The following is a 14032-nucleotide window of genomic DNA, read 5'->3' on the forward strand; positions in this document are numbered from 1 at the left end:
CACAGAATCACAGAATCATTTTATTTGGAAGAGATCTTTAAGATCATCCAGTCCCACCCTTAACCCCACACTGCCAGGTCACCACTAAACCATGTCCCTCAGCACCACATCTACACAGCTTTGAAATCCCTCCGGGGTGGGAACTCCACCACTGCCCAAGGCTTAACCACTCTTTCAGCAAAAATGTTTTTACTATGCCCAACCTAAACGTACCCTGGGACAAACTGAGGCCATTTCCTCTTGTCCTATTGCTTGTTGCTTGAGAGAAGAGACCAACCCTGCCCTGGCTCCAGCTTCCTATCATGGAGTTGAATAGAGCGAGGTCTCTCCACCCCTGCCTTCTCAAGTCCCGCAGACACTTCTCAGAAGACTTGTGCTCTAGACCCTTCATCAGCTTCATTGCCCTTCCATTGTTCACATCACTTTTCAGAAGGTGCTGCCCTAAGCTACACACAGACCTTCAGTGTTTGACTTTCTACACTGTGCATTGTTACTGACAATGAACTCACAGGTCAGTACAGACTCCATGTTTGTATGGCTGCCCTGTCACTGCCAGTAAAGGCTACAATTATTTGTTATTCTGAACAAGCACATTAGACAGCCTCCTCCAGTTTAGTTATTTTAATTATTTCCCCATACCAATCAAGAATAATTTTCCTGACTTTGCAAAACAGTTTTATGTTTTAGACCAACTTTTTCAAAGCTGGTTGGTCTAAATTTATTCTAGACTTGTGCTATCTGCTATTTTTATAGTTGTATTCCTTATTTCCACCATCAAAGAGATTAATAGAATTTTTGAATAATGCTAGGTCAAAGATAGATCTCTGGAGAAGCTCATTTGACACAACTTTTCTTTTTGACAGTACATCATTAATAACTACTCTTTATAAATGTTTTTTCAAGTAATTTTCAATAGGCAGAGCAAAGAAGGAAATGCCCATCGATAACCTGGTAGTAAGACAAAGCACAGCTCTCAGCTCCTCAGCTAAGGACCTCCATGGCACTGCTCTGCAGCATAGCTTCTCTACAGGCACAACCACACTATTATGCATTGTAGTACTGTAGTGAAGGATGCTTATGGTCAGGATTGTGCCCATAACATTTGTGTAGGATATATTTCTCTGTGTGTTAACCCTCCTTTGTTCCCCCTCCTTTCTGGAGGCAGCAGGGGGGATCCTGGCGCCACTGAGTCCAGTTAAGCAGCCTACCTGGGCGTTGTCTCACCTCTGTGATACAAGAGGCAGGCTATATGTTTGTTTCCCTGGGTATAGCATATACTCAGGCCCTATTTGGTAGGTGTTAGTTCATTGGTTAATGTTTGTGTTAGCAACAGATGCTTATTGGGCCAGTATTCACTGGGGCAAATGGTAAATAGGGGTCGTTTGGTAAATGAGCCCCCCCACACCTCGGTGTTGGAGCCTGTGTGTGCGCGTGTGCCAGCCAGTGCTTCGGGAGGCCTTGTGGTCCTTTTGCCACCGTCACCCAGCTGCGTGCGGTGCCGTGGACAGCACTCCGTGGGATCAACCGCTGCGTGATCCATCGTAGGAGAAAACCTGGTAGCCCGTGTGAACCAGCGTTGCTGACCTGCCACTGCCCCCCTGCTCCGAGCGAGGAACTTTTGTATCCTGGGAGAGAACAGCAGAGCCATGCGGTGCGGCCACGCGGCCGGCGCCATTTCCTGTCTCCTTATTACGGCACATCCGTGCCACGTTGTCTGGATTATAAACATTATTGAGGAAAGACTCCACGAAGTTCTCAGCTTGTGAGTAAGCCAAGCCCTTTTGTAGAGCTTCAGTTAGGATAGAGTTTATATTGCTCCGAGTGGAGGGTTGCCGGCCACTGACCAACCCCTCCCCCGCCACTCTCTGACTCAGTTTAGATTATAAGTTCTGTGAATCATTTTGATTTAACTGCCCATAACATTCTGTAAAGATAGTTCCACTAACCGAATATTGATACCTGTGAAGGGTGACTGTAAATACCCCGTTACAGAGTTTGTACATATATAAATAAACTTATATTTTCATTGACGGATCTGCCGCGCATTTCTGAGGGCATATCCACTACAAGTACAAAAGACCAACCTCAACAAAACACAAGCTACTTCAAATCTCACTTGACCTAAAGCAATTATTCTACATACAGATCTAACAAGCAATCTTTTTATGGTACCTATGCACTTCTAAACAAATTCACTCAATCTCTAGTTTATACTATTAACTAATAGTACAATATTTACTAATTATCTAAAAATTAAGTCAGCAATATTTAAGTCATAAATACTTTGGTTTGTCTACTCTAAATAAGCTAACAATCAAGCAAGCTGTGAATTCCCTTTGAGATTTTTATAATCAACTATGTTAAATATTTTCATGGAGAATCCTCTTGGTTTTGAGTTAGAGCCAAATTTCATCACCAAATGGAGTTCTACTGTGAAAAGAAAACAGACACACTAATATTAAAATGTGTAATAATAACAGCCCAAGTGGATGTTGTCCCAGGCATGCAGAAAGATTAGATGTTCTAGTGGATCACATCTATTCAACTGATCTAAACCAGTTCTTCAATCTGACATTTCCCACCATTTGAAAGCAAGAACGTCTCCAGAACAGGAAGTCTCTTCCTCAACTTAAAACAAAGGTACTTCAATTCATCCTGGCCCTCAACACTGCTGTAATACGAATAACAAAAGCAAAAAATCCCTTTATAAAGACAACGGGAAGCTGCCCAGAAGAGAACACAGAGTAAAGAAGAGGTTACTTTCCACAGCTCACAACCAGCTGCAAGATACAAGATTACGAAACCCTCCTCCTCAAGAAGGCAAAACCAGTTGCAGTTGCCCAACGGTAAGCTCTTCTGAAACACCCTAACTTGGCTATTATCAGCAATTACATTCTGCATTAGGCATACCATATGGGCCATGATAAAAACAAACCCATACACATATAAGGCACAAGCAATTAATCTGTTGAATTTTGACAAGACTTACAACCAAACAGACTGGTTCTGCTGAACTGAACAGATTGGTGGCAGAGTGAAGGCAAGGCAAAGAGGGACAGCCTCCACAGGCTTTACCAAATCTTCATAAGGTCAAAGGTGACATCCTCTATCTTAAATGTCTTAAAAAAGGAGGATAAATGAGATTAAATCATATACAAGAAAGATGAGGGATCCACCTGTGCACATGGCTGGGCAAGGGTGACTAAGAGGAAGTACAAATCACCAGCACCATCCACAAGGCAGATAAATGTGCCATGGAGGAAAACTACATATTGATGTACTTCCAGGCTTCCCCTGAGTGCCAGAGGTAGATTTCAGGTTGACTCAATGCTGCCTGCCTCAGCAGCACGATTTGTTACTTTGTGAACTGAAGCATGGATTACCCTGCTGCTGCTGTCTTCTGTCGCTCTTCAGATTGGCCTGAAGTACTCTGAGGGCACGAGGAACTTGATGTACCCAGCGTATGCATGTCAGATGGCTCCCAGAAGTCTTCTGATTTCTGGGATCCTTCCGAGACTGAACACAAGGGATCCATACAGACCTTGAAAGCAGTGCATTGCCAAACAGAATGCAGTATGTCCCAAAGCCCCACCTGTCTTTGCAGCAAGCAGCACCAGGTCTCTTACAGGAAAAGTAACAACCCAAAACTCTTATGTGGCTGATACCACACAATATATGCTTCATGGATAGAGTCAATTGTCTTTGAGACAAATCGCAGGTCATGACTTACAGATGTTTCTAGATTGTGCTAAGAACAGGCCTTTGTTTTACTACAGTAATTACAGCCAGTCTTCTGGGACTAAAACAAATAAAGACCAGGGCGGGGGGGGTGGGGGGTGGAGGGAAGTATGTAACTGCATACAAATCATACAGACCATTGTCTCTTTTAATGGCTATTCTGAATTTAATTTTAACTGTTACATTCCTTGCATTGCATCTGCCTTTCTGTAGGTACTCTCTTCTTGTCCAGAGGAGGCTCAGGGGTGACCTCATTGCCCTCTACAACTACCTGAAAGGTGGTTGTAGCCAGGAAGGGGTTGGTCTCTTCTCCCAGGCAACCAGCACCAGAACAAAGGGACACAGTCTCAAGCTGCGCCAGGGGAGGTTTAGACTCAAGATGAGGAGAAAGTTCTTCACCGAGTGAGTCATTCCTAATCGGAATGTGCTGCCCAGGGAGGTGGTGGAGTCACCGTCCCTGGAGGTGTTCAAGAGGAGATTGGACGTGGCACTTGGTGCCATGGTCTAGTCATGGGGTCTGTGTTGATAGGTTGGACTTGATGATCCTCGAGGTCTCTTCCAACCTTAGTTATACTGTGATACTGTGACACTGTGCTGGAGGGGCCACACAGTCTGCATATGCTATGATAATACAGCTGATATTATTTCAGTCTTCAGTGGAGAAATTAAACTTCAAATATTTACAATACCTTCATTAATTTCTCCAAACAGGATGAAAATGGATATGCCTTTCCATTACCTGCTTTCTCTGCCAAAACTCTGAGACTAAGAATGCTCCTTCTTTGGTAAATTCAGGCTGCGACTGATGTCACTTGGCAGTACAAAAGCTCTTATCAAAATAGGTATGTACGTCCTGTAGTTAAGATACAATTTTTAACAAGTGCTGCATTTTGTGGTGAACAAAGAGGTCTACCCCAACAACTCATGCTCCCTTACAGTGACCTGTGAGTAGTACAGATATTTCTCCACCATCTCAGATTTTATATAAGCCACCAAAGATCTTTTTAAACTGTAGCTGAATAAAAATGTTGAACATTAAATTGTCATTATTTTCAGAAAATGGATGGTGTAAGTGAACCTTGCCCAATGATGATGACTATTTCAGGATTAGGAACTATGGGACAAAGAGTAGCTGAATTCTAAGCATACTCTTTGTTAGCATCTCTGCAGAAGACCATAACTGAGAATTAACTGCTCATTTCCCTAGATGATCAGAGGATTACAGGAGTTTAGGGGTTGGAAGGGACCTCCAGAGATCATTGAGTCCAACCCTCCTACCAGAGCAGGACCATAGAAGCTAGCACAGGTTGCACAGGAACGCATCCAGATGGGTCTTGAAAGTCTCCAGAGAAGGAGACTCCACAACTTCCCTGGGCAGCCTGTTTCAGTGCTCTGTGACCCTCACAGTGAGGAAGTTCCTCCTCATGTTGAGGTGGAACCTCCTGTGCTGTAGTTTATATCCATTGCCCCTTGTCCTACCACAGGGTGCAACTGAGGAGAGCCTGTCCCCTCCCTCTTGACACCCAGCCCTCAGATATTTATAAACATTTATAAATGTTTATGAATGTTGCAGTTCATTTTATCTAATAGAATTGCATCTTTTCTAACCATGAAGGTCATAATGCTATGGCAGGGACATAGGGAGGTATGCTTTCAGCCATTCTGTCAGTTTATGAAGTCAGTTGGGTGGAAAACAAAAGGTTGTGTAGGGTGCTTTTGCCTCTTTTTACCCTTCTTGTGGTGGTGTGGGCTCAGCTGATTGCTAGTTTGGGTGTCTGAAGCAGGTTTTTGGCATGTGGCCCCTAAATGCATCTGTGTCAGTTTTGCAAACTGTGTTTTGGTTTTAGGGGTCCAACCCCTGTTGTTGAGAATCTGGCAGCTTCCAGAGCAAATGGTGGGTTAGAAAGGGTTCAGCCTGAGGTCCTCGTAACCAAGTGGGCTACCTTGGCTGCCAGCCCAGCCCATGGAAATACAATATGGAGGAGTACAGCTCCTTGCAGTTTCTCTCATCTCACTGTTCCTGTCCACTGGTACAAAGCAGGACAGCTTCAGCCCTGCCTTCAGCTGGGACTCAGAGGCAAATCTCAGCAATGCCTCTCTCTGCAGCACCACTATCACATCCTTATGCTGTTCACCATCCATTCGAATCCAGGCCAAAACAGACTAAAAGGCAGGTTAGGATGCCTCCCTGCTAGGAAATGCTTTTTATATAAAGCTGCAGTCTCTAGTAATTAGTGCACTTGGTTCACGCATTTTGTGCCCTCCCTTTTAAAGCTGCACACCAGTATTCTCTGCAGTGCTCTGTTTCATTAGCTTGACATTAGTAAACGCCACCAGGCGCAGAACATGTGATTTCCCTATTCACAAAGCTTTTTCTGGCTGTGTGAAAAGAAAAAATCCTAACTGCCCTTTCCCTGACCATAATAGCAAAACAACTAGACAGCCAAGCAACTAGCCACAGGACCCTCAGCAAAGCATAGTGAAGTTACAGCTGATGGATAGCCATCCTTTCCTGCACAGTTTTACTTCATCTTCTTTCCAGCCCCCTGAAGTCTACTTTCTCTTAACATACTTGGAAGAAAATTTTGCAACAGTCCCTTTCCACTCAGAAATCTTCCCTGTGTACCAGTATTGTCTCACAACCCACAAAGAGCTCATGGTTTTCACACAGATGAGGTTAAAATCAATGAAAAAGTAAAGATCATTTTATTTTCAGCCACTTGTCCTGATGCCTTGCAGTTCATCAACTTCACAGGGTCCTAAGCATCGGTGAGTCTTTATGTGCTTGTGCAGTTTTATTGCTTCTTCACAACACAGTTTACAAACCTCCAACAACCAGTTGTCAGCTTTTAATGTTCTTCCTTTCTGGCAGCAATCTCCCAAGGTCAAACAATTTATAAGAAAGCATACCAAAAAAGCTGTCCTTGATGACGGAAATCGGAACAGACTAAATTTAGCATTTATAAAATAAGCTGACTTTGAGGACAGGAAGTTAAAAAATAAATTGCTAAACGTCTAACTCTTCAGTCAAATCACACAAAACCCCTTCTTGGTTGTCATTGTGCTGCCCCACCTCGTTCTGCTCTGCTAGGATGACTTTGTTTTGTCAGAGTTACAAGAGGGTGAGACAAAAAAAGCCCACCTGAAAAGCTAACCTCTCTTTTAACCTTGTTGTTGCCACTGCCATAGCAAAACATTGAGGCTCAAGTGGTGCAGGCATGCAGTCTTCTGGGTAAACAGTGCAGAACCACAACGACCTAAGGTAGCTTTCAGGTCTAATCATCATGTTTGGTGAGTGAAATCTAAATAACCAGGACTGAAGGGAGGTTGTAGCCAGGTGGGGGGTGGTCTCTTCTCCCAGGCAACCAGCACCAGAACAAGAGGACACAGAGGACACAGTCTCAAGCTGTGCCAGGGGAAGTTTAGGCTTGAGGTGAGGAGAAAGTTCTTCTCAGGAAAAGCAATTGGCCATTGGAATGTGCTGCCCAGGGAGGTGGTGGAGTCACCATCCCTGGAGGTGTCCAGCAAAGGATTGGATGTGGCACTTGAAGCCATGGGTTAGTTATCAGGAGGTGTTAGGTATTAGGTAATAGGTTGGACTTGATGATCTCTGAGGTCTTTTCCAACCTGGTTGATTCTATGATTCTATTCTATGATTCTATTCTGGAAGTTACAGACTTTTTAATACTTCACAGAAAAAGAAAACCACGCTACATTTGAAATGACAACTAGCAGAAGTAATTTTCCTTCTGCACAGTACATGAATTTGCTTACAACTCTAATGCCATGAGATCTGCAAGTGGATTTGGCTTAGGATATAGCATGTTGACTTTGTTTTTTCAAATGTGAACAGAATATTCAGTAATCTTTCCTGTAGATGAGGGTTAGTTCCCCCAAAACTGCAGTTCTGTAGGTGCTTGCCATGAGTAGTATCTGCTGGTATTGGCTTTTTCCTGTCACACCTCAACCAGTACAAAAGGATACAGAATAGAGAATTAACCAAGTTGGAAAAGACCTGATCATGAAATCCAACCTATCATCCAACACCATCTAATCAACTAAACCATGGCACTAAATGCCTCATCCAGTCTCTTTTTAAACACTTCCAGTGATGGTGACTCCACCACCTCCCCAGGAAGTGCATTCCAATGGCCAATCACTCTCTCCATGAAGAACTTCTTCCTAACATCCAGCCTGGACCTCCCCTGGTGCAGCTTGAGACTGTGTCCTCTTGTTCTGTCACAGGTTGTCTGGGAGAAGAGACCAACCCACACAGCTAGCTTAGATATGTAACAGCTTGGGCAAGCGGCAGCTTGAGCACTTCAGAAAGCCCTTTAAATTATGACTCAAGTACCCAGCACTTCACTCAGAGACTTTTTTTGTGTTTATCTTGTTAATCTAGAAGTGAACTCTCTTTTAAAATTACAGGAAGAATTGGTTTTGAAGACGTCTTCCCACCACGAGAGAGTACATTCACAACACTCATATGGTTCCACCTGAAAATCTCCATGTCAACCAAAGGAGAACACTCTAAAAAAGGAAGAAGCAAAACAGCCTGGGAAAAAAAAAAAAAGGATGAACTACACAACCTCCACTTGAAACACTGCTATCCCTCTGAAAAGACACATCCAAGACTCAACTACACTCACTTTGAAATGTGGCTATCAGTATAAATCTGTACATCCTGAGTGCACCACTAGAGTCATGACAAGCAGCTGCATACAATCAGAAGGGTGAACATGTAGACAGCTGAAAGCAAAGTGTGTTGCATTTGGTGGAGATGGAGGTAGCTCACCCCAGAACACCTCTTATAATGTCGTATTTTGTAATGGTAGCTGGAACGGCTACTGCTGAGCACCAAGGCTGTGGTTTTCCAACACTCTCCGTCCCCCCAGCAGTATGCTGAGAGGTGGGCAAGATCTTGGGAGAGGGGACACAGACAGGTCAGCTGACTCAAACTGGCCAAAGGGGTACTTCATACCTCAAATATAAAAGCTAAGGGAAAGAAGGAAGTCACAGGATCATGGGATGTTAGGGGTTGGAAGGGACCTACGAAGGTCATCAAGTCCAACCCCCCTGCCAGAACAGGACCATAGAAGCTAGCACAGGTTGCACAGGAACACATCCAGATGGGTCTTGAAAGTTTCCAGAGGAGACTACACAAGCTCTCCAGTGAGCCTGTTCCAGTGCTCTGTGACCCTCACAGTGAAGAAGCTCCCCCTCACATTGAGGTGCAACCTCCTGTGCTGTAGTTTATATCCATTACCCCTAGTCCTGTCACAGGGTGCAATTGAGAAGAACCTAACCCCTCCCTCAGATATTTACAAACATTTATTAAATCCCCTCTCAGTCTTCTCCAGACTAAACTACCCCAGGTCTTTCAGCCTCTCCTCATAGGAAACATGTTCCAGTCCCTTAATCATCCTGCTAGCTCTCTGTTGGACTCCCCAGCAGATGCCTGTCCCTCTTGAACTGGGGGAGCCCAAAACTGGATGCAATGTTCCAGGCAAGGCAGAGTAGAGGGGGTGAAGACCTGCTGGACACATTCTTTTTAATGCACCCCAGGATCCCATTGGCCTTCTTGGCCACAAGGGCACATTGTTGTTCTATGGATAACTTCTTGTCCACCAGGACTCCCAGGTCCTTCTCCACAGGGCTGCACTCTAGCAGATCACCTCCTAACCTGTGCTGGTGCAGTTTATTATTCCTTCCCAGATGCAGGACTCTGCACTTATCCCTGTTGAACCTCATTAGGTTCCTCTCTGCCCAGCTCTGCAGCCTGTCCAAGCCTCCCAATTTGGTATTGTCAACAACCTTGCTGAGCAGACACTCTGTCCCCTCATCAATGTCATTGATGAAGATGCTGAACAGGACCAGAGCCCGCACTGATTGCTGGGGAACTCCACAGCTCTCCAGATGGACTTGGCACCATTGACCACCACTCTTTGCATCCTATTGTCTAACCAGTTCCTAATCCATCTCACTGCCTGTTTTTCTATCCCACACTTCCTGAGCTTACTCACAAGGATGTTATGGGAGACTGTGTCAAAAGCCTTGCTCAGGTCAAGGCAGACTACATTCACTGGTTTCCCTGCATCTACCTATTCAGTTTCCCTGCATCTACCTATTCTATTCAGTTATGACATCATAGAATGCTATTAGATTAGTCAAGCATGGGTTCCCCCTGGTAAATCCATGCTGACTACTCCTGATTATCTTCTCTTCCAAGTGCCTAGAGATGACCTCCAGAATGAGCTGCCTCATGGACTTGTGAATATGTCTTGGAGTCCTGCTTCTCAGTAGTGACTGATCATCATTTGCTGATGGGAAGTAGAGAGTAACATCTTTCTTTGCTCCTGCATTTGCATGTGGCCTTTAGTTTTGCCCTATTCAACTGCTTCTATCTTGACCCATGAGCCTCTTGTTATATTTTCCTTCTCCTCTGCCCATCTAAAAAGGGGAATGATAGAGAGGCGTAGGTGGGCATCTGGCCCCTCAGCCAGGGCCAAACCACCACATCAAGACTGTCCAAATGCAAAAGCACCAAGTGAACAGGCATTTGTGTCTTTTTGCTTGAGGCTGGTACTGCAGGCTTTCTCACACTGACAGAGCTGCTCAGCTTGGATGCATTGGACAAATGCAGGAGGTCACACTGAAGAAGAGGGGGGAAAATGCAAGACACCTGGATCTTCTTTTTTTTTCTTTTTTTCTGGGAGCATAAATTGAAAAGTGGCTTGCTATCAGTTTTTTAAGAAATAGTTGCTCAGGATCTAGGTTAAATTTGTGCTCCAAGGAAGAAAAGAGATTCCCAAGAAACAGGGCTCTCAAGTAAGGTGGAGTCAGACATTGTTACAACTCCTATTGAAGCTTTTCTTAAAAGCATCAGTTGGCACCAAAAAGAACAGAGGGGACAGTACAGGAATTATTAAAATAAAAGAGATTCAATTAAAATGTATTTAAACAAACTGGAATCAATTCAATAGGAGAGCCTAAGAAATATCCACTTTAATATACTTGGAATTCACTTAATGTATCATTATCTCCACATAACACTTGGATGTTTGATTTCAAAATTAATCTTTCCAACTCTCAAGGCCTACAAATAAAATTCTCTTTGTGAGTCTGAAGAGGCAAAAGGAACCGCACACAAGCTAAGAGGCACAGGTGACCTTTGTTAGCAGTGTAGCTAGATGTGAGAAATCCACAGAAGATGCCCCCAAATTAAAGAGAATCAACTAAAAACTGCAGGGATCAAATTCAAACCAAGACAAGCAAAATTCAGGATCTAAGGCTGTAAAAATTATCTTTCATCTTCTCCTGAACAGTCACACTATGGTGTTATTCCACAACTACTTCAAGTATGAGAAAGTGCTGCAACCTTTAGTAACAGCTCAAGATAGGACTGGGGACACGTGCTCCAAACTGAAGGAGATCCCTATGCAAACAGCATTCATTTTTAAACAGGTTTAACAACAAACACAAATACATCCAGTGTGAAATGGCTTGTTTTTAAATAATAGATTTGAAAAGGCAGAGTAAGCATTTAGCTACCCAGTCCCAAAGCTGACAGGTTTACCAAAGAGTTTCTCCGATGGTACAGAAGGAGGACAAGTGATTGCAGACTTCTACAGACCAATAAACTAATTAGTCCACATACAATCTGATATAGAAAAATGACACATTTCTTTAATATGAAGCCAAATTCTAACTCTGCATGGGCCTGACATGTTTTGGTGTTGTTTATTTTTCTCTGTGTGTGTGTTGTTGGGTTTTTTTATGAAAAGCAACACAACCTATCCCCTTGATCTCTAAATCATTACCAGATTCAGAAACCAGATGTTCAGCTTAGATGTTATTTATATTGGAGCAGTGTTAGGAGAATGCTTTATCAAAGGAAGAATCTGTTGACACCCATCACTATGACACAACTCTTCAAGAGAAAGTAGTGGTGTGGAACAACACCAGTCTAAGACATTGCTTGCAGCATTACTTGTTCAAGCATATAAAGAATATTCTGTTCAAGTATATAAAGAATATTGATAATACATTTGGATTTCTTGTACTAATCCATTTTAGACTTGAGAATAATTCCTGAACAGATGGCAGATACCTAAATTACTGTTAAAGCTGAAGCAAAATACCATAAAAAAAATACGTTATTGCCCTTAATTCAGAATTAATTGGTGGTAGGGGGGGTGGTGGTTGAAAGTTATTACTTTACAAAATCTCAGACAAGAATTTCACACACTCACTTGGAAGCTCACTTTCTAAGTTTCCCCCCTGTGTTTTTGGAGTAATTCTTCCCCTTTTTAATTTCACTTAGTTCTTTATGTTCTGTAGTCCAATTTTAAATTGAAATCTTTCCATGTAGTTTATTCAAAAATAAGAGTTAATATATTTAAGCTCTTGATGTTTACATTGGGAAATAATAAAAGATAATATACTAGGCACACATTGGCATTTTAAAACAGATTTTGTCTATCTGGACTAGTTACTTAACCTGCTGTGGAATACATCAGGAATTTTCTGCAAGCAGGTTTGCTGATAGAGAGGTCCAGCAAGTATCACAGTATCACAGTACAACTAAGGTTGGAAGAGACCTCGAGGATCATCGAGTCCAACCTATCAACACAGACCTCATGACTAGACCATGGCACAAAAAAAAAATAAAAAAATAAAGCTTGGGCTGTGCTGCATGTCAGGAGGCGTCAGGGGACTGTCCTGAGCCAGGCAGGGTTTGCAGCTTTGAGCTTCTGATGAATCACCACAGGCAATCTCACAAGACAACCACAACCACAAATAACAAAACCAAAACAAAGGACACAATCCTTACTTCTGTAACACTTTCTATGAGATCGCAGGATCACAGGATGTTAGGGGTTGGAAGGGACCAAAAGAGATCATCAAGTCCAACCCCCCTGCCAGAGCAGGATCCTAGAATCTAGCACAGGTTGCCCAGGAATGCATTAATGCACCCAGATGGGTCTTGAATGACTCCACACTATGACAGTATCACAGTATAACTAAGGTTGGAAGAGATCTCAAGGATCATCGAGCCCAACCTATCAACACAGGCCCCATGACTAGACCATGGCACCAAGTGCCACGTCCAATCCCCTCTTGAATGCCTCCAGGGACGGTGACTCCACCACCACCCTGGGCAGCACATTCCAATGACGAATGACTCGCTCGGTGAAGAACTTTCTCCTCACCTCGAGTCTAAACCTCCCCTGGCGCAGCTTGAGACTGTGTCCCCTTGTTCTGGTGCTGGTTGCCTGGGAGAAGAGACCAACCCCTTCCCGGCTACAATCACCTTTCAGGTAGTTGTAGAGGGCAATGAGGTCACCCCTGAGCCTCCTCTTCTCCAGGCTAAATAATCCCAGCTCACTCAGCCTCTCCTCATAGGGCTTGTAGTGAAATTCTTTTTTGAAAGAGTATTCAGCAACATTTACACTTCTAGATGAAAAAACTCAGATTATACTCTAACATTTATTTTTCTCTAACATGAAAGCATTCAGTGCTTCCAAACAAAGTAGGTTGCAGTGAAAATCAATAAAAGCCTGAAGAATAACTTGCAGCCAACAATTTGGTGATGACCAATAAATTAAAATTCTGATGCAAAAATTGGTAATTATTTGCCTATTTTCACAGAATCACAGAATTACTGAGGCTGGAATAGACCTCTGAGATCATCATATCCAGCCTATGATCTAACACCACCACACTGACTAGACCATTTTACACGTCATCACAAAGGACTACAAGAAAAAATACAGTAAATTATTATTTATACCCTTTAACTACCTGCAAAAGCTCTTGTCCAGCTCCATTGAAAACTCAGACATTTTCCCACTAGCTCTGGACCTCATAATTCACAAACTGACTTGCATTTCCAAGTCATTCCTCCTTGTGCAAGCAGTGCCAAATACTGCATGAGAACTCTGTACACCTGGTAAATATACTTGATGTGGAAAAGGCATCAAAGACCAGGCAGTTCATTCTTTGCAGTTATTCCTCATTACTCAGTCTTGCTCACATGTTCTCTGAGGAACAAAGGTGCCTATGAATTACTTCAACAATTCTACAGCTATCTGATAAATACATCCGGAGTGGTGGTGGTGGTGCAGGCGCCATGCCTGAAATTCACATCTAATATATTATCCATACACTGAAACTGGGGTTTTCTCTGTCTATGCTTGTCATTATTCATCATAAACTCCACCAGAAGTATTCGTTTTCCCAAACAAACATCCTTCTGTTTACTGTCCTTCAAGCTGAAGGTTTTGACACAATC

At 43.2% G+C, this 14032-nt stretch overlaps 1 protein-coding gene across 6 annotated transcripts in view; it reads right to left on the reverse strand.

Moving 5' to 3' along the window:
- KLF12 (KLF transcription factor 12) overlaps nucleotides 1–14032 on the reverse strand; it is a 311165-nt gene that overhangs the window by 107755 nt on the left and 189378 nt on the right. The window lies entirely within an intron of this gene.

Source organism: Melanerpes formicivorus, unplaced genomic scaffold, assembly GCF_026170545.1.
Source record: "Melanerpes formicivorus ecotype bairdi unplaced genomic scaffold, bMelFor1.0.p_v2 SCAF_1, whole genome shotgun sequence".
Classification (NCBI taxonomy): domain Eukaryota; kingdom Metazoa; phylum Chordata; class Aves; order Piciformes; family Picidae; genus Melanerpes; species Melanerpes formicivorus.